This window comes from Pyxicephalus adspersus, chromosome 8 (genome assembly GCF_032062135.1).
Source record: "Pyxicephalus adspersus chromosome 8, UCB_Pads_2.0, whole genome shotgun sequence".
In the NCBI taxonomy this organism is placed as follows: domain Eukaryota; kingdom Metazoa; phylum Chordata; class Amphibia; order Anura; family Pyxicephalidae; genus Pyxicephalus; species Pyxicephalus adspersus.
The window spans coordinates 20,075,790-20,098,094 of record NC_092865.1 but is presented as its reverse complement, the minus strand read 5'-3'; positions in this window follow the sequence as shown (position 1 = coordinate 20,098,094).

The following is a 22,305-nucleotide window of genomic DNA, read 5'->3' as shown; positions in this document are numbered from 1 at the left end:
TCCCCCTCCCCTCCGCGCCTGGTGCTCATGCCGCAGTTCTCCCCGCGGTCCGCTCTCTACACCTCCTCACCCAACCTGCCATAGGTGCCCCATCCTACCTGTCATTGCCCCCTCTGTGCCTGGCATAGCTGACAGATGCGCCTGATTTACTATGACAGTCCCAGATTCAGCAGATTAGTCCCGCAATAGATAGATCTCAATCTGTTGGGGTTTTTGGGCCTCTTTTCGGAGTGGCATTTAAACTGGGCAGAAAGTAAATTCCCACCGGAGTAAACTCCTCACTGGCAAATGCCCCTCGGTTCTCCATGCCAGATCTGTCATGCCAAGACGCATCACCCAAGGGCAAATATCCAATGGAAGACTGTGTGTTGGCAGCCGTGCCACCCTGGCAGCAAGACCTGGGCCTTTTAAAATGTGCAGGGCGTCAGAATCTTTTATTTGACAGTGCACGCTGTAATAAAAATATGCCACATGTCCCTACTGGCACCATCGTCCTGATCGTCAGTGGTGCTAGTTATTAGTACCGGTAACATTTTTGCAGATCATGATGTCTAGACTTCTCATTTCGGTCATGCATTTGTCTACTTTTGTCAATTAGGTTTGCCAACGATTTAACGAGTTGGGAAGTTCCCAAAGGAGCCAGGAGAATTGTCATGTCTTGCTATGCAGCAGCTGGCGGGGCTTGCTGGGATTTGTAGTCTGCTTTTTGTAGCTGACAGTCTGGTCACATGACTATAAAGTGTTCTGGCAGCCCTTTTTTGTGTTACTCTTCTATGTTATGTGTTGTGTGTGTGTTTTGTGCTATAGAAGTGATGTGAACCTGTCAGATATTTATTGGACTTTTGACCAGTCGTGCTACCCCAGCGCTCCCACTTTCAGTGCAAATACCTCAGCAGGCGTGTAGCGTTTGTGTATGGTTTGCTTTGGACACCGGAATTTCATAATATTTGTTACAGGAGAGGTTACAAGAGCGTCTGAGAGATAGAAGGAGCCAAGGCTTTGCTTGCTTCGTGTTAAAGGGACTTTAAACGGGTTGAGGGTGATGTAATGCGTCACAAAGTGTACCTGTCATTTGTTTAATCTGACATTGGTTGTGATCTTTAACCTGAGCTGATGAGAAAATACAATGTCAGATGTCAGGTGGTAACTTGTCATTGGAACTTACTGGTTGCTATCAGTATGGAGGCTAAGGTAAGGTGCAAGGGGTGCCATTGCATGGGGGCCGAGGACGCTCGTTTTCCAACAGGGGCCCAATGCCAGTACTTCACAGAGGCTGACTGTTGGTTACATCTGCCACTGGCTAAGGTGATGTCCTTAAAGAGGAACTAAACTCAAAAGTCCCTAAACAGAAAAAAATATACTTACCTTCAATGCCGCAGGGCAGTCCGATCCATCCAGGTGTGTCTTTCATGGGGTCACACATCGTCCCGGTATCTGTCTTAGGGCCGGCGCTCCAGGCGCCGCCATCTTTGCCTCTTCTTCCTAGTTCTACTTCCTACTTCACCCGGCCCAGCTGTGAGATCGAGTGATGTGGGTTGTAAAAAAACTCGCCAATCTCGCTCCACATGTGTGAAACTTTTTTCCCTTTTCACGAAAAGGCTCCTCCTGCGCATGTCCAAGATGCTCGGTTATGCACAGAAGGAGCAGCTAAGAGCCTCCTGGGGTGTGTGACGTAGGTGTCCTGGGAAGCTTTGCGCTCCCATTCATCCTTAGGTAATTGAGAAGTAGGGGGTGGTGCAAAAAACAAACAGAATTGTTACTTTACATTAAAGGGTTGTCTACACTTTAAGCCAGAAATAAACTCTAAAAATAAAAAATTGCGATCAGGCAGTTCCTTTATTGCCGAAGGAGTAGACAATGTCCTTTCTACAATAAAACAACCTTACCAGCCTGACTGCAAATCATAAATACCCGCACTTGTTCGGTTTGGGGCACCACCAACTTCTTATCCTCCTCTTCCTGACTTTCTGACATTTTGATTGGCTGGGCCGGGATGATGTAACTCCCATGCATGCTCCTGGTAGCCCCGGGGGATGCTGGGATACCTGGCATACACAGCCCAGCATTTTTTTTCTGTGATCAGGCAGGTCAGTAAGATTTGTTGCCTCACCTCTTCCTACCAGCCTGCTTCCAGATTTTTAAATCAGGACTATAGTTCCGCTTTAAAGCATCAAGGCCAAAATACATGTATTCCATCTCTGGATTACATGCACATTTTTCTTTTAACACCTTGGAAGTGCAGAGTAATAACAACTGATGTTCTAAAATGCTGTCTGCTGTACCCTCCTCTTTGGCACAATGCAATTTCAGCTCTGATTGCTTAAAGCGTACTGTGACAGAGTATCCCCAAAATGTCAGGAAATATAGAGATAATAATGTAGAGGCTCCAGGGAAAGAGAGTATGAATATGTTTGTTTGTAAAGGACGAATACTGGGACAACGGGGGACATGATGAAGGAAACCTTTTGACTGATAGAATTGAAGGTAAGTGTTATGTTATTGTTTTGGGTTAGGTCAAAAGGCTTTATGGACGTGGTGTCGGCCCTGCCTACTTCAGTTCTTTTTAAGCTAGGTGGCAAGAAATTGTAGGTGGGTGGCCCCAGTATTGCGCATAACTCATCAGTAACTATACAAAAACAGGGGGGTGGTTACTGAAAAGTGCTGGGTGGTGAGCCTAGCTAAAAGGTCCCGGGGGGGGGGGGGGGGGGGAATACTGCTACTTCTTGTCTGATTATAAAGATGTACAGCGCTGCATAATATGCTGGCACTATATAAATCCTAAGAACAAAGATTCAAAAATAATACTATTTTTGAATCCTTGTTCTTAGAAAAACTATGGGATGTGGCATTGAGAAATTAGAGGGGAAACCCATTTTTCTGTTTTGCCACTATAAAAAATTCTGTTTAATAATAGTAATTATAATAATAAAAAAAGAACACAGTCTTCACCTAATCTCCTCCCCTCTTTACATCTTCCTAACCCCATTTTTAGTACACAAGAGTTGTCACCTTGTACCTCAGTAATCAATCTGTTACTGGCAAGATTCAACGTCTGGGAATGCTTCGGTGAATGTCAGATTCATTGCTTTATAAATAGAGCCCAAAATGTATCTAAACTTTTTCTTTTCTGTTTTAGATACAGTGGGTTACTTTCTTTTTGCCATCTGTCTCCTAAGCAAGAGATTTCCTCTTATTTCTTGCCCTATAGCTACTGCATAAAGTTAGAGGAAACCTCCCCAAAGTAAGAAAAATCCAACCTTAGATAGTTGTCACATTAACAAATATTCACATTTCAAGATTACCCCTCTATTTCTGTTTCAATGACCACTCCAAACGTTTTTGGATAGAGTGGGGAAACCAGTGTCAATTTGTTTTATGGCTGATCTGTCTACTGAGACTTACCCTCTGTGTCTTCAGGATAAAGATGGATGGGAAAACCAGTATTTTACAGTTGTCACCAGCACAGGAAGTAAAGTAAACTCCTGACCATAAAACTTTGTATTGTGTATCAGAAAAAAGAACTAGACAAAAGCAGACAGACCACAGGTTGACATCACTGAGCTGTCACTTTAGCTATTGCTGTCATTCAGTAGATGGAGTTGGGTAATAGATTTCCTCCCAATTTGAACTAAAGAAGTGAGTGTTGTGTTGAGATGGAATCTAATATTCAATTCAAAAGAAACTAATAAACCTAAATTATAATAACAAGCAACAAAAATATAAAAGTGCAACTAAAAATTATGTGTAATATAAAAAAAGTCATTACTATACTCGGGGTTGGTTTTAGGCAAAATGGGGGCAATTGGCAAGTATGCCAGCCGGGGCCCCAAATGAACAACATTCTTCCATTCTGTTAATGGGGGCCCTAAGCAACTGCCCGCTTTGCCTAATGCACCCATTAGGCATTGTGACAGGTCTATCATGTATTGGTAAACCTCAGCCTATTATACAATATTTTCTCCTATTGTCTAGTTCTTTTTTTCAGATAAAGAATATGGAAGTTAGGTACCTTGTGGGGTTCTGGGATCATGCAGTGGTTACAGGTCTGGTTGACTGTAATCTGATTCTGAGAAATCTGGCTGAAATGTTCACTTCCTGGTGAATACACTTCCTGGTGAATACAGAGTGTACTTGCTGGAAGCCAAGGTTAAGCATCATATTCAAGGCTTGGACAATGTATCAGCGGTCAAAAGATGAATGCAAAGTTACCTCTCAAACTCTCGGAGAGTTACCTCCCTGGGATTTTACATGGCAAGTACATCGAAATAAAAGCAGTGCAAAGTCTTCTAGTTCCTTAGAAAGCAGCTGTAACTTATAAAGCAGTGGTCTCTCTGCACAGGCCCAGCACCTCCCCTTGCTGTGTCAGACCTATAACTCTGCAGTCAGCAAAGTTCACTTATCCCACTGACTGGAGAGTTCTAGCTGTGACTTTGCAGAGGGTAGACCTCAACAGAGAGCGACCTCATTTCCTCACAGAGATTCTCTACAACATACTGGCAGGCGACAGGCTTCATACTCGAGCTGTGGTTGCTTTCCAAAGAAGATGAAATGAAAGACTTTACACGCCTTTTGTTTTGATGCACCCTAAGGCGGCACTAAAGAAAAACAATTGCAAGCAGACAGGTTCTTTTTTCTTCTTGCAGAAGGGATAGGCGATCTTCCTTCTGCAAAAAATAAACATACCTGTCTGATGACGATTTTTGCAATTAAACCGGCCTTTCTCTGTTCTGTTGCTGGGGCCAAGATCGTCCTCTTCCCCGGCCATCCTAATTGGCCAGGCAGGAATGATGTAGCTCCTGTGCAGCTACACAGGACTTGATTAATTCCCTGCAGCCAGCTATGCCAGGGTTGAGCTGTTCTTGTGAATCTAAATGTACTTAATAGAGAAGATTGTAAACAGGCAGGTAAGTTTGTTTTATTGCAGAAGGGACAAGCAAGGTCTGTCCTTTCTGCAATAAAGAACCTGCCCGCTTACATTTTTTTTATTGTATACCTTTAGTTCTGTTTTAAAAAAAAATAGCTGATACACAACTGATGTTACAATCGGTCTGCATTCATAACTTACATTCCCAATTTATAGCAATAGACTAATAAAAAAAATGTCCAGCTATTATCATTACAATTAGCCTCTGTGTTACATACAGTTAGGTCCATAAACTTTTGGAGGGCGACAACCTTTTTTTTAAATTTTGGTTCTGTACATTACCACAATTCATTTTAAATGAAACAACTCAGATACAGTTGAACTGCAGACTTTCAGCTTTAACTCAGTGGGTTGAACAAAAAGATTGCAAAAATGTGAGGAACTAAATCTTTTTTAACACAGTCATTTTGTTTCAGAGGCTCAAAAGTAATTGGACAAATGAAAAACCTGAAAATAAAATGTTAATTTCTAATACTTGGTTGAAAACCCTGTTTTGGCAATGACAGCCTGTAGTCCTGAACTCATGGACATCACCAGATGCTCTGCCAGGCCTTTACTGCAGCGGCTTTCAGTTGCTGTTTGTTTGTGGGCCTTTCTGTCCAAAGTTTAGACTTCAACAAGTGAAATGCATGCTCAATTGGGTTCAGGTCAGGTGACTTGGGGCTATTCAAGAATGCTTTAATAAACTCCTGGGTTGTTTTGGCTGTATGTTTTGGGTTTTTGTCCATCTGTATTATGAAACACATTATATATATATATATATATATATATATATATATTTTTTTTTATATATATATATATTTTTTTTTTTTTTTTTACCTACTGAACCCTGTATTAGAAGTGGAAGGGTTTTACCAGACAGGATAGTAAAAAGGGAGTTCCTAGAGATAAATGTGAAAGTGAAGCAGTTTGGATAGAATATGGATGGTGTTCTGTTGATGTGGCTTTTACAAGCTCACACTTTGGTCTTTGCTTGCATTGAAACCTGCATTTTTTTTTTATAACTTGGCCCTTATCCTAATAACTGACTTTAGGAATTTTAGTGGGGGTCTGGTTTAGGTAATACCAGCCTGTCCACCTGTAAATTGTTTCCAATCATTTGGGTTCTGGTAAACATAACAGACATTCCAGATATCCCGGCCTCCCACATTCCCATTACTGGTAATATGTCAGAGACTTGTCTGTAATCTGATGTTTTTCTGTGCACATCTTCACTCCGCTCTATCCATTATTATAATATTATTCATCATATCTGCTATATCCATTATTTGTAGCTATTGTTTCCCTTTCATGTTGAGCTGATAAACAAATGATAAAGCGTCCAGGAGCATGACACACCCAGATTTTGGTGGAATGTCCCCATTACTCCTATGTAAATTCATATACATGTACTTCCTATTTGTCCTTTATTTTGGATGGCTTGTGATGGATTGAGGTCTTACCCTCAATTGAGGATTTTTGTTTGCTTCAGATCTGCTTCTCTCACCATAGGACTATGTACAGGCAAATGTATATGAAATGACGGGGTCCTCTCCTGTGTCACTGTCTATATCTGTCTATCATTTGCAACCCCTGCAAAGCTGCTACTGTTTATTATTATTATTAGTAATAATATTACTATAAAGTGTTGTCACCCTGGGACAGGGTCAGAACAAAAGCTCAGGGGAAATGAAACGGGACACAAAATGCTTCTCTTCTCATAACATTAATATTTCAGCAGGACACATCTGACATTTCAGATTGGTGAACTTTTCAGTGCATTAATGTTTCAGGTGCTCCAAACTATGGTTATCTTGTTTCCTGCTTACCTACACTAACCCCTCTTCCCTTCCACAGATTCATACTTACTTTTCCAGGTTTCCTCTGTTTACATTCAATGCTTCCTTGATTAATGTTCTGCATTACAGCTTATAGACTTCTGTGAGATTGTCTTCATTTTCCTAAGAACAGAGCCATATGTGTATGGGGCAGTAATTGGCAAGCAGGCCCATGACTATCGGATCTCCGTGGAGGGGCAGTGCAGTGAGGTGTTTGTGTAGGTCAGGGGGAGTGGGCAAAGCATAAAACTACATTTGAAAGTGCAGTTATCCTAAGTATAATAATAATTTAGGGTAATACATTTTAATAATTTAATAAACTTTAAAGCAGTGGTTGCCAACCAGTGGTCCGCGGCTCTGTCCCTCTGTATGGACAGAACCCGCTCACTCTCCCATCACTGGTTCAGACCTGCTTGCTAAACGTCCAGGGGGGACAGTAGCGCAGGGCTGTGAATGCAAGTTTTGTTGCTCCACTACAGCCCCCCCGGCGATTAGCAAGCAGGTCTGATTGTGGGCGGGTGGTCAGAGAGTGTGTGGGTTCGGGCACCATGACGTCACTCTGAGGGAAGTTTCCTACCCTTTGAGTGACACACGGCTCCCCACGGATGTGCGGTTCGAGATCAGTGACTTTAGTGGTCCGTGAGATCGGAAAGGTTGGAGACCACTGATTTAAAGTTGAGTCATCTTAGGTTGCCAGGGAATGCCGGCAATCCTGACTTCTGCGTCATCTCATGTCGTCCTGCCACCGCCAATCCAGAGGGACAAAGGAAAAAAAATAAAGAGAAGGAAGATGTCGGCATCCAGCAAAAGAATCTCAACAGTTCCCACAACTGCTCCTAATCAGCTGTATGGGAACCAGTTTGTGCACACCGTTGCATTTGCTTTACAGTGATTTGAAGCTTTTGGCTGCGTGGTTGCTCCTCAGGAAGAAGAACCACACTGCAACTACAATGGAAATGTATGCAAATGCATTAACCTGTATTTTGGTTTGCTGCTTTGAAAGCAATTTGCAGCAGTTTGCTACACACCTGGGAGTGGCTTACCATGTGATTTGTGCAGCCACAAGTGTAAAAAAGGGCCCAAACTAAACTTGCTGAAGTGAACACATTGTACTATATCCACCACAGCAATATAAACAGGCTCTGGATGAGCCCTGTTTTCTTCAGAGAGCTTATTCATGGAACCCGTACAAAGCGTGCATTTTGTATGTGATTACACCATCACTATCTGTGAGAGAGAATTGCATCACATAATTACCAGACTAAACCCACAACTGATTTTGCTGGTCTGGTTTACAAGGGCAGCTGCCTAGTTGCATCTCTGTGGCTTAAATACAGTGTATGAGGCAGTGTGAGTCATGGATGGGAAGACACCAGGCTGCCGTGGCAGAGACTTGGGACATTCATTTATCAAGCAAACCTCATCATTTCAATGAGAGCCTGCTCTGAAAAAATAATTATTGGATAGAGGGCAACATCACAGAGAAATCTGGTTACTGGACAAAGAGGGAGTCATTTACTGGTATATATTTATTACCACTGCCTGTCCCAGAGTAATTAAACCCCAACTAAATTAAACCAACAAGAATTCAGGAAGTAAATACAAACAGGGTATATAAGCAAAGTGGTGGTTAGAATGCATGCTTTATGGGTGCTTGTACTCTGTTTCCTCTCTTTATGAATTCAACCAATGCGAAGGTCAGTCATCTATCATGCACAAAGTATGAAGAACAGCAGAATAGACAAAATATATTTCATAGCACCACCTGCAAGGTTGGGTCCAGACCTGCCTCAGAATTCTGCATAATTTTCACTGGCTGCCACCTTGCAAGCTGTTTGCTCACTTGTACAGCAGTGCTTGTTCTTGAAGGACCAACGTCTGCAGATTTGACAGCTGGTGGCATTGAGAGGTACTGGTACAATCCATTCTCTATGGGGCTGCCATGGGTTGTCCCCCAAAGCAGCAGTTCACTGGCATGAAGAAGCTGTAACTGCACTATAACCTCATTATTATTATAGCGCCGACATATTATGCAGCACTATACAGAGTCTATAGTCATATCACTAGCTGTCCCTCAAAGGAGGTCACAATCTAATGTCCCTACCATAGTCATATGTCTTTATTAGAGTCTAAGGTCAATTTTGTGGGAAGCCAATTACCCTAACTGTATGTTTTTGGAATGTGGGAAGAACCTGGAGTACCTGGAGAAACCCATTCAAACACGGAGAGGACCTGCGAACTCCATGCAGATAGTGTCCTGGCCGAGATTCCAACCTGGGGCCTAGCACTGCAAAGGCCAGAGTGCTAACCTCTGAGCCACCATGCTGCCCATACCAAAAATAGCCCAAAAATCTGGTAACTGCAAAATAAAACTACGTACACATGCTACGGTAGATACTTGTCATCAAAGACAACCAATTGTGATTGTCTCGGGTGAAAATCTAGTGTGTGTACAGTGATCCTCTGACATTTGCTGGGGTGGATAACTAAATGGCCGGCTGGTGATAACCACTGTTATGTCCCTATGGAGAAGAATGCCATTTACTCATCCTACCCTTTACATAGAAACTGAACGATGCTGTGTATTCAGTGCTCATCCTTTCTCCTTTCTCTGGAAACATTCACAAATATCATTTCAGTGACAGAAGTTTGAAGTCTGTACGCAGCTTTACGGTACATAGAAGCCAGAGCTGTGTGAATAGGTGTACGGCTATGGCCAAGAACAGCTACATAATGGGGCTTTGAATTTGAAAAGGTGTGTTCCATTGGTAATACTTATAATTTACATTAATCAACAGAATATTTTGAGAAATGTCCTTGTTTATTTTTGGCTTTAGCTGGCTTATAGTAAATCAGTGTTAATTGCCCTTAAAATGTATCAGTTGCCAAGATTAATTCCCTGTTCATCTTTGGAGTAGAGACATCAGTGCTCAACCTAGAATTTTTGTAAAGCTGTAGGCGTTTGGCAGCCTCTGTGTTGTGACCTAAGACTTTAGTAACCACCCAAAAACAGCCGGGTGTTTGCTGAAAATGGCCGGGTGGTGCACCCAGCTAAAAGGGGTTGGGGAGAACACTGGACATGTTAGCAATGGTTTGTGTGTGGATTTTCTTTTTGATATTCAGTCCAATGAAAAATATGAAACAATGTGTGTGGGTGATGAATTGTTTATTGTTTAAATCTATGATAAATAATTTGTTTGCAATAGTTCCTGCCCAGGTCAATCAAAAAATCAACACTATGTATGGACACCAATACAGAACTGTTAGTAATCTGCATCGATACCTGGGCGAAAAACTGGTACTGAGGCAGGCTGTTCTCCCTATATGGGTCTCAAATTTTATTTTACACTTCTGAATTTTAAGAAATTTGTGAGTTATTGTTGGACTGTGTCAGATAGAAAGTGTTACTGTGTTAGTGTGTTAGTGTGACTGTGTTAGAAAGAAATGGAAACAAAAAAACGTTTTTATCAATCCTGTTGTTTAAATTGGCACAAAGTAATCCGTTGCATCCAAGAACTAATGTTTGGCTGGTATAGACATTGATGTTGTTGTTGTCGTTCATTGAAACTATCAGGGGGTAAAATCTTTCAAAACCATTATAAAAGAAGCCTTGTAGTTTGCTTGTTAGAAGGTGGTGTGTTAAGTTTTTGCTCTGGAAGACCACCAGGTACTGCTACTACCTTTCCATAGTGTGTCTCTGCTGACTCCTAAATTAATAGGGACACATTGGGGACGTAGAGGCTGGTGGGAAGACTCTTTTGGGGTATACAGTATTTAACACACCCAAAAAAAAGGATTGTTATTAAAAATTTGCCACACAGCCAGCGAGAAAAGTAAGTATAAAGCTTCTTCTTTACATGTTATCGCTATTGGAGGATTTGACACCCCATGTGTGGTTTTCTTTTCATGATGACTTTAGTAATTTTTTTTTCTTTGAGACAATGTTGCACATAAATACACAAACTGTATTTGACCTTTTCAGGGATTCCCCCGTGCTTTTGGCTTTTCAGTTTAGGCTTTCCGCGCAGTTGTTACGTCACTTTTGCCTTGCTGCTCTAAAAAAAGGAAGTATTCTTATAGGTCGTCTTATTTTAGTTTATTGTATTTTTAGAATGTCTGTTGTGTGGATCTTAGGCATGCGTGGTCATTTTTTTCTGACGTTTAACCAGTCTTCAAAACTGTTAAATACATGTGCACTTGCTGTGTGTTGAAGTATGTAGGTCCTTCATTTTTTTGTCTCAGGTGGTCCAAATAAGAGAGAATAAATAGGGAATACAGTCGGGTATTGTGGAAAAGTGCAATACATACGGTCTAAATTGGTTCTTCCCTTAGATACATAGGGGCCTGATTTATTAAAGCTCTTAAAGGCTGGAGAGGATACAATTTTATCAGTGAAACTGGGTGATCGAGCAAACCTAGTAAATGTTTTGAATTCTGGACCAGATCCTTTTCAGGTTTGCTGGATCACCCAGCTTCACTGATACATTTGTATCCTCTCCAGCTTTAATAAATCAGGACCCATAGCTCGGATGACCGAGTGCCATCTGTCACTGAGAAAAATTTAAGGCTAATTTTAGGCTTCGGTAGTCATTACTATATTCAGTCAGGTGGCGTATAATGTAATTAATGTGCATTTTTGGCTTTTAGTTGCTAAGATTTGCTGCAGCAAGGAGTCAAATTATTCTGTGCTAGCAGTGTTTTGGAGACTTGTTCTGCTTCTCTCACACCAAACGGGCAATTAGGGACTCCAGCGGTTTTTCATCCCCAACCATGCATTTCTTCATTCAACAACTCTGCTCTAGCATGCACCAAATATTCATTGCAGGTGAATTCTCCAGGTGCTTGTGTTTTTAAACTGAAGGGATTGTTTCACCTTATTCACTGTGGAGGAATGTTTCATTCTTCTTTAAAAATACCCCTTGATGTTTTTAAACTTTCTACTGCCCTCCAGCATCAGCTGAAAATTCAAGAAATAGGCAGAAAGACTTGTATTCTTTCTGAGTGCATTACTGGCTTCCAGGTTTGTGTATGTGTTATATAATTATATATTTTAGGTGGAAATCATGACAGCTGCAATTTATCCGTGTTCATATAAAAAAGTGCTAGGAGCCCACTTATTGATTACTAGCAGATGATTACTGTCATTTGACCACAACCAGCTGACTGCAACGTATTGAACAAACTGTCCTTTGTCAAAAACAAATTTCTGCAGGGCAATCATGGTTCTTTAAATCACATTTGTAGCTATCACCAATAAACTATAAAAAGAAAACCTTCAAAGGATATGATCCAACAAGCTGCAGTAGTATTTTAAGGCCTGGTGCCCAATACGTGGGCTTCAGTATGTGGCCCACCTAATGATGAGCTACTTACCACTCTCCTTAGATTGTAAGCTCCTTTGGACAGAATTCCCTTTTCCTCCTTTGCCATTGTTTGTTTGTATTTGTCTGTCTTTTTCTATCTCCATTCATTGTACAGCCCCGCGTAATATGTTTGTGCTATTTAAATACTGTTTAATAATGGTTAAAACAAAAGTAGAATTACTTCCAATGTGCCGGCTGCATCTTGGCTCCGAAGCACCAAAAATATAAACAGACACAACCAGTGTGCAGTACACCGTTCCCCAGTACTCCAAAAACAGGACCTGACTCGACAGAACCTTTCCTGGCAGATTAAGACTTTGTGGTATCCACCATGATTCAATGCTGGAGACCTCTGTGTATAGAGGAAGTAATGTGACATCAAAATATTTTGTGTGTCCCTTACATACCCATATCGGGGATTACACTTAAAGAGGAAGTAAACCCAAAACAAAAAAAATCACACTTGTCTTCAACACCGCAGATCCAGACGATCAGTCGGTAGGTTTCTTCCATCGTGTCCCACATCTTCCCGGTATCTGTCTTCGGCCCGGCGCAGAGGAAGGGCCACGTGCCCACATGTTCTTCCGGGTTCTTCTTCCTGCGTCCCGCGATCTTACACTGCGTAGGCACAAGATGGGGTGAAGTAGATTGGTAATTGCCGATCTCACTGCGCATGTGTGAGATGATGAAAGGGCTCCGATGTGTGACGTAGGTATCCCGGGAGGCTCTGCCCTCGGAGATCACAAAATATTTACTTTAAATAAAAGGGTTGTCTAACCTTTTATGTAAAATAAAATTCTGAGTTTAGGTCCACTTTATAGCCCTCTGTATTTACTAATTTGACCATTCTTATTTACAGTATAAAAGACTTGCTAAAGGTGGCATCATAATCAGTAATCTCTTATGTCATTTAGCATTCCATGAGCTGTGTTTACCACCCCTAATTGAATTTCCAAATTCAATGCCAGTGCTTTGAGGCCAGAATCACTTTGGTCTCAAACACATGAAATACCTTTGTTATAAAGAGCGTAAAGGTGGAATTAAGCCTAACTATTAAAGAATTATGAACAGGCAGGTTGTTTGTTGCGGAAGGAACATGCAATACTATAAACTCCTGCAATACTCCTGCAATACTATAAACTCATCTGCCTAATTTCAATTTTTTAATGACACTTCCTTCTCCATGTTCTGTTGCGGGCCTGATCTTCTTATGGGTTCAGATTTTTCATCCATCTTGATTGGCCAGGACAGAATAATTTAACTTCCTGGCAGCCTGTGGTATTCTGGCATCATATCCTGTTCTGTTTGCATGTAGCTCAATGTACATTGAAGGTAAAATTGTGAGCAGTCTGGAAATTTTTTTTTTTTTTTTAATTGCAAAAGGCAAAAAACTTATCTTTTTTGAAAAAAAAAAAACTGTCTTCTCACAATATTATTAATATTAGACAGTATTTATATAGTGATAACATATTATGCATAACTGTACATTTAATAGTAATATTTTCCTATTTAAATGTAGCTCCGCTTTAATCAACTATTGAGCACAGTTCTTGAACAACAATGACATTTGTCCTCATCCTACACTGCTTTGGCTGGTGAAATTCTTAGCTCTGCATAGCTTTAAAGATTTCTATAAACTTTAATACTTTAATTGGGCTTATTTTGTGCTTCTCCAAACTTTTTACAAAGGTACTACGAAACAAGTTGATTTGATGTCTCTTATTAAACATACTCAGGTTACCCCTGCCCTAAATAAAATGGACAGCAAATAACCCCCAAATTTCCAGTTAAAAAAAAAATTGACATATGGTGTCCCATGCTGAGGAACCTTATGTCTATTCAAGGAACATACAACGTTCTTTCAGCTCTTGGGGGGCCTTTGGCAGTGGTTCCTGGCCCAAACAAGTCAATTTTTTAATTGCAATCTAAGCAATGTGGTGCTTTGGGCTGTCCCTTTAAATAACACCAGCACACCCTGCACAAAATATGTGAATTATAAATAAAAAACAGCGCCCAGCTGTAATGATAACAAACCTTCAGAACCAGCAAATCTCACTAATATAGCACGTATAGCAATATAAAAAATGAGAACTGTAAAATGTTTCTTCTGTTCCAGTTAACACTCAAATAGTGTGTAAGGGGATGAACTGTTCATCCGTTTCCTAAATACTTATCTTCTATTTTTTTATGGTGCTTACTTTTCAGGAAAAAAAAACTGCTGAACTCTTTTTTTTTTTTGTTTGCTTTATCAGCATACTGTGCATTGTTTTCAGTACGCCCCTTGTAAGTGAAGAAACGATGGATGTGTTTATACTAGAGGAGACATAAACTGATTTGCTTTTCTCTAAAGGGGAAGTAAATGGAGTCTTATGATGCTGTACTGATAATAAGGAAGTAATTGTGATCCACAGAGCATTTCATGGGGTTAGCCATCTGTCAGTAAGTATCTAGTCTTTGCTAGCGGTGCACCCTTTGTAGTCCTTTTATAAACCAGTCATATAGAACATAAGTGCAGTCAGTGAAGCTAAAACAAGAGATTAACGTAAAAAGTATTGAAGCCATGGGATCAACATGCCAGCCAGACATCAGCATTTTCAGAAGGTATAGTTAGCGTTGCTGGTCCCCATAAGTGTGCTTGCTGGGTGTCCCTTTTTTATCCAGGTATTTTCATGTGCAGATTGTGGCCCTGGTTCTTAATTCCTATTTACACCTTATTTATTTCTGTACTATATATATATATATAGTTATAAATATGGGGTACTATTTATACAGCTAAGTGTCACGTAAAGGGTAGAAAATTCTGAGCTGCCAGCATTTGTTATTATCCGTATTTTGTTTTCAAAGGGTTTTTTTTAATTTTAACAGTTTATGCACAGAGTACAATATTTAGTAAACATACATAAAAGGGGGGATAACAATAAAACAAGAACTGGAAACAAATATAACGAGGTTACCGGTCTATGTGGTTATAGTACAGAGAGTACATTATCAAGATCTTGAGACTTTAACAATAATCACCATAAATTTGATAAAGTCGACAGGGACAAAATAGTCAGAGAATATTGGAGCCAGGGTTTCCACACTTTAGCAAACTTGTTGTAAGTAGTCAACAAGTCTGCTTAGCCGCCAAAAGAACATAAGAGCACAATTTAAATTGACTATTTGTTAGGGGTGGAGACTTGAAATGGAGTAACGCCATCCAAGGATTCCTAGATATAGGTGTCTGGGTGAGTGTCCTCATCAATTTAAAAATTCTGCCCCAGAAACCAATTGGGAAAGGGCATTGTCACCTGCACATGAGCCTGTGTGCCCCACAGCCCCACAACCCCCACAGCCTCTGAGGCCTGTGAAGAGAAATGTTTTACTTTGGTCGGAACCATGTACAATCCCATGGTAACCTTTAAATACGATTCCAACATAGTGATGTTGCTAGAACAAGTTGTCGCCTTCGACCCAGCATGGTACCACTTCCCGTTTAATTTCGTATATTTAAAATCCCAAAGTACCGTGCATTTATGCAGTTCTGAATAGAGGATTGAAATCAATTTGGCAGTTAAAGGAGTGCGTATACAAATGTGCTCCAGTACCGATAATCTAGTAGATCCCACACCTAGTAGGAATGCAACCTAGAGTTTCAGGTTTATGTAACAGAACATTTCTACAAGAGGCGCTCTGTGGGAGCTATTTATGGCCTTATTATCCGTATTTTAAAATGCCAAAAGATTATTGACAATGTGCAATAAATTTGGATTACTAATGACAAACCTGCAAACTTGAAAAGGACAAACAAACATACAGGAAAAGAAGAGGGGCCTGCCCAACAGAGCTTACAGTCTAAAAAGTGGGGAAGATAGGTAGTGGGAGTGTAATAGTAATAATTAATGATGAGTTAGAAGACAGAAGGAAATGAGCAGGCAGGTTTGAAAAGTTGGGTTTCAAGGACTTGTTTAAATGTGAAGGTAGAAGCAAACCTAATAGGACGAGGAAGGGCGTTCCAGAGAGTGGGGACAACCCTAGAGAAGTATTGGAGCTGCACATGGGAAGAGATTATGAGTGAAGAAATCATTGGAGGAGGTGAGAGGACAGCTAGGAGTGTATACGGTGCATAGGCGAGTTGTGCTATGACTTTGTATTTGTAAGTAATAGCCAGGCGTGTTGGTGTTTTTTTTTTTTTTTATTTTTGTTAAAACTTCTGCTATCAACATTGCTTTGACTCTCTGAGTATCTCTGATGATTCGAGCAGTGTTTTGTATACGTGTGTGTGTTTCGGATAGGACGGATTTAAAGTTGTTGGACCATCGGGGAGCTGGGCCACTGTTTGGTGTAAGAGAGAATTTATTTCCATTGGCATTTTTTGATGCATGTCTGTTTTGTAGTTCTGATTAAAAAAAAAATTAGAACCTGAAATATTGTCTAGTGTCTTTTATCAAAGGGACATGTAACACAGAGTAACATTTGTAGTTAAACTTCATTTCTATTTACCCTAAAATTTGTAGTTAAACTAAATCTAATTAGTTATTAACCCTGTTATTTCTGTCCCTTTGCTTTTCCCAATCTAATCTTTTCAAATATATGTTTGTTTCCATGTCTTCAAATTAAAAAGCTTGATGAGGAAGGTGGGGGTAGGTTGTACACTTTAATTTTTTCACATTGGGTACTAGAAGACCTTTTCTCTGAACTGCTGCCAGGAACAGTTTCATGTTCTTGCACACTAATTTTTACTACAAAGGGTAGTTTATGTTTTTCACATATTTTTTTCTTTACATCAAAGCAATGCTTGGTTCTTTGCTGTTTTTGTGGGCGCTTCCTCCACCAAGTATTAAAAACATATCAGTAATAACTTCTGCTTCCTGCTCCCCCACTTGTTCCATTCTGATTATAAAAGGTCTGGTTCTGAGTATAAAACTACACATTGGATTTCAGTTCTTTTTAATCGTGGAGGTTCAGCATCACGTGTAGGCATTACTTACTGCACTCTGCATGCATATAAAACCTGCCAAGAAAGGCTTACTTCTTATAATTGACCTCTACCTATCAGGGCATTTGGATGTTTGCATAAATGTTCTGCTTTCATCAGGGCTTAGGGTTCTTGAGAGGAGTACTAAAGTAGGGTGCTGTGATTCCCAAGAAGTTATGTGCAGCACCCACATGATATAGGTCCTTAGTCATCTGTCACCTGTAGAAAAAGGAACTATCGTATTGTTTTCTGGATTCTTTGCTGGATTCTTTATCGGTGTCACCCCTATCTGCTAGAAGTATCCTGTGCACTGAACTTATCCCCTTTATATGTGTTCATTCCTTCATATACATCAATCTCCCCAGGTGCTTTTAGGCGGACACCCACCTGGCTTTTTTCAGTAACCTGGCTGTTTTTGGGTGGTTACGTAAAAGTTGGGTCACAATACAGGGACCACCATTCTCCTACAGCTTCTTCCACCCCGCTTAAAAAATTTCTGGGAATAACACTGATACCTGTACATTGCATTAAGTAATGAATGAATACTCCGTTGTGGTGGATTCAAGGCCCTGATAGATCATGTCTATGTGTTGGTGTGGCTGGGGTGGATCAGGCTGTATTAGAACGGCATGGGTATCCTGGGAAGGAACAGATGAGGCTTAGTGCATTTGATCACAGGAACAAACCCAAGTGTATCAACAGATCCCCTCATTGGCCCTGATTTATTAAAGCTCTCCAAGGCTGGAGAGAATACACTCTTATCTGTGAAGCTGGGTCATCCAGCTAACCTGGAATGGATTTCCAGAAAGTCATTAGCTATTTGTTAGCAAATATTTTCCATTCTGGACCAGATCCATTCCAGGTTTTCTGTATCACCCAGCTTCACTGATGAAAGTGTATGCTCTCCAGTCTTGGAGAGTTTTAGTAAATCAGGCCCACTGGCTTTTCTGCATCACTGTTGTGGCTGTTGGTTTTCCTTAAAGCATAATGTGATTCTGGTTTTTCAATGTGTGTGTGGCCACTTAAGGACCATGAAACTTGCAATATTGTACAAGCAATTCATTAAACCAGGAAACAGAAGTTTAGCTGCCAGCAATGCAGTGGATGTTGTAATAAAAGGACGAAAAGGAAAACCCCCCCAACCATCCAACTATCTGCTCAGTAAATAAAACTAAACAAAGAATTAGCAGACATAGTACAGTTGTTCATTAATGTGAAACATGCAACCATTTCTTATAAATCACAACATATAGTTCTGGAACTTTTTATGTATGAGGAAATAAATAGAGCCTTGGAGTTGATGACTTAGCTGCTCTGCCTAACAGTATCACATTTTTCTGAGAGGTGGAGTTGGTCTTCATTGTTGTCTCTGGCATTGTTCAATCACAACTGGTGTTTGAACAGGAGCTGTGTGCTTGGAAAAGTTGTGATATGAACCATATCAGCTTAAATCCCTTCGTGTTTTCTGAGGCAAATGTGATGAAATGTGAGCAAACGCAGAGAGCGTGTCAGTGGAGGTGATCAAACCGGCTGCAGAAGTAGAAATAAAATGAAATGTGTTATACCACATGTATGACAACAAATTGTTTTAATGGCCACACATGTAAAGGAATGTTCTAACTCATCAGCTGTGAACATGCCTTAGGAGAGTCAATCAGAACAAAGTGAAGCAGAACTTTTAATTGCTCCACAATGCAGTTTATTGGGGTACCATATAAATTGCACAGCATTGCAGAACCTGGGGTATGCATGGTACCCCATCCATCTCCCTAGAATTTTTTTAAGCTGAGTGCGATAAAGCAGTAGGCGGGTGGTGTCCCCAGTATTGTAACCCAACTTTTCAGTAACAACCCTAAAACAGCCGATGGTTACTAAAAAGTGTTGGGTAGTGCATCCAGCTAAAAGCTGCTGGGTAGAACACTCTAGTAGTTATCTGGTGATCCTGCCAGCTACCACCATCTCCTATTTGAACCCAGCAATGCTGTTCAAGCCAGTTCTCCATGTCCTGCGCTGGCCACCCTGTCTCATTGTTCTATTTAGGCCTATGTACACACATCAGATGATTTTTGGACAGTATGATGGCTCGTCTCGGGGGAGAATCTGACAGAGGCCATCTGACAACGTTCATGGATCTGTTCTGAAGATGAACAACCACAATGCAGTGAGGGGAGGACAGCGCAGTGGGGGTGCCGCTCATATGTTCTTTTTCCCCCATCTACTCTCTATTGAGCAGAATGGCGATGTATGTACAGCGCTCATTCATTCATCTTTCAGTGTGTTGTTGTTGGAAACGATTGTGAAAGATCCTTTCCAACGACAGAAATCTAGCGTGTGTACGTAGCATGACTCTCTGTTGTTTTTGTGCATTTGCAAAGACTGCAGTGCAATAAACTTGATTAGAAAGGAGAAGAAATCATCTTGGCTGTCTTTTTATTGTACTAAAGTTGATTGTAAAAGTGGAAATAAAACTCTGTATACAAAGCCACTCCGCTCTACCCTCATATTAAAACGTGCAGCACGTTTCCAAACAGAGGTGTTCTTAAATAGGAACTGCAGCCTGTTATACCATCCAAAAAACTGTCAACTCCTTATCACCCATAGAGTTGTCTTACCTGCCTTAATAATGCTGTCTGTGTACAGAAAGACACAACTCCCCATTTTTTACAGTACATTTTTGGAAGCAGACATTCTACATGAATAAATCATATCCTGTACAAAATGGTCAGAAAAAAGCATTCATTGCTTACAGTCAGTTCATCTGTCATTTTCTGGTTTGTTTGCTTAACATTTAGAAGTGTAGCTCATGCTTTCCATGCATCAAAGAAACATTCTGATTGCAGCACACTTCTCTTCAGCTTAAGGTCACTACACAGTCAGATGATTCTTGCCCAAGGTGAACAATTGTGCCCGGGTAAAAATCTGACTTGTGTCCCCTGACTGATTGTCCTCCTCTCTCCAATGAACAGAGCGGCTCTGTGTGTACAGTGCTCCTTTCTAAATCCGTCATTGAAAATGATCACAAAAAATTGTTTCGGGTGACACTCATCTGACATCTGTATTGAGGCTTTACAGAGAGAAAGGGTGGCTGTTCCTAAAAGTAATAATGATGTGGCTAATATTTTGAGTCAACATTTTTGGAAGCAGACATTCTACATGAATAAATCATATCCTGTACAAAATGGTCAGAAAAAAGCATTCATTGCTTACAGTCAGTTCATCTGTCATTTTCTGGTTTGTTTGCTTAACATTTAGAAGTGTAGCTCATGCTTTCCATGCATCAAAGAAACATTCTGATTGCAGCACACTTCTCTTCAGCTTAAGGTCACTACACAGTCAGATGATTCTTGCCCAAGGTGAACAATTGTGCTCATCCCGGGTAAAAATCTGACTTGTGTCCCCTGACTGATTGTCCTCCTCTCTCCAATGAACAGAGCGGCTCTGTGTGTACAGTGCTCCTTTCTAAATCCGTCATTGAAAATGATCACAAAAAATTGTTTCAGGTGACACTCATCTGACATCTGTATTGAGGCTTTACAGAGAGAAAGGGTGGCTGTTCCTAAAAGTAATAATGATGTGGCTAATATTTTGAGTCAAAGAGGAAATTTTGACTTTAGTGTCATTTAAATACTGTAAGGATGTTGGAAACCAGATCTACGCCCTCCAGAACCACATGTAGCTACTCAGCTGGTATTTCAGTGAGATTAGGAACCTCTTTTGATGAAAGATTTGTCATCATCTTGTAGTTGGTCACAGTCAACTGCAATATGTTCTGTAATGTTTAGACCAGCGTTTACTTTTTATATGGAGGTAGGTGACCTTGAAATAACTTTGGGGTCTTCAGGGAACCCCTACTATATATTTACTTTATCCACACCTCACAGTACATTAGTGTGGTGTCCAGTGGGAAGAATGCCTTCTAAATCTTCTACATTGCTGGCAAGGGGGGAAGAATATCACTACAGGTAGCCAAAAAGATCACCGGTGTCACTTAAACTGTCCTGAGAGGCACAAACTGCTCATTCCTCAAGAAACACTAGTTTAGACATTTTGCCATTTATTTACATATTCTCAATTTAATGAAGTGTGAGGAACATACCTAAGAGTGTATAAGCCACACAGGTAAGTCACACTAATTCATTGACTATTGACAGCCCTTACAGAGCATTTCACAATCCTTGGTGTTCTGCAACAGCCAATGAAATTCTTATTTTCCAGTTTTAATAAAATAAAAGCAAGAAGCTGATTGTGGGATGGCACAGAAATTTTAGTAGATAAGGCTCAAATGCGTGTTTCTCAACCAGGCTTCCCCCAGAGGTCGCTAGGGGTTCCTTGAGCAATGAGCAGTTTGTTTATCTGACACCAATTATCTTTTTGTCTGTAGGGGTGACATTCTTCCAATGACCACAACTCTAATATTCTGTGAGTTAATTGATATAGTTATTATAGGAGGGGGTTCCCCAAAACCTAAAGGTTATTTCAAGGGTTCCTCCCTGATACAAAGGTTGGAAAAGACTGCAAAACCAGTAGTTGTGTATTTGGTCATTCTTATCCAGAATGGTGTAAGTATAATTCACAGAGTTTGTGAAAAACAAAAATGATTACAGATCTTATGCCAGGTGGGACTGGGGACATATAGTTATATATTCAGTTGTGTTTTTGTGCTCTTTTCTGTATCATATTTTGGACAATGTCACTCTTGGGGCGTTAGCCTTGCTACAAAGAAGCCATGGAGGTTGTCTTCTTTAGAAGAAAGGGTTCTCAGTGCACAATGGCTGGCACTCTCGCCTTGCCACTGTAGGGTCCCAGGTTTAAATCTTGCCCATGGAGTTTGTTATCCCTATTTAGGTGGGTTTACTTTGGTTTCATCACACTACCCAAAAACCTGTTTGTAGGTTAAATGTCTCCTCCTTCCCTCTCTTTCCCAAATTTACTCATAATCTATGTTAAACCTTAGATTGTGATCTCCTTTGTAATACAGTAACATCGCTGTGGACTTTAATAAATGCTGTAAAACATGTAGGCACCATACATACAATAGGAACACATTTAAATCCCTATATCTAGGAACAATAGAAGCATAAAGACGCGATAAAAGCAAGTTTGTTTTTACCAAAAGAGTTGTAGGAGTTTTGTAAATTATAATAGAGTAATCCTGTGTACAAATATTCCATTGTAGGATGTATCTAAGCCCCAAAACAAAAATTCAGTATAATTTATCTTACCAGTTCCTATTTGTGGTTGTTT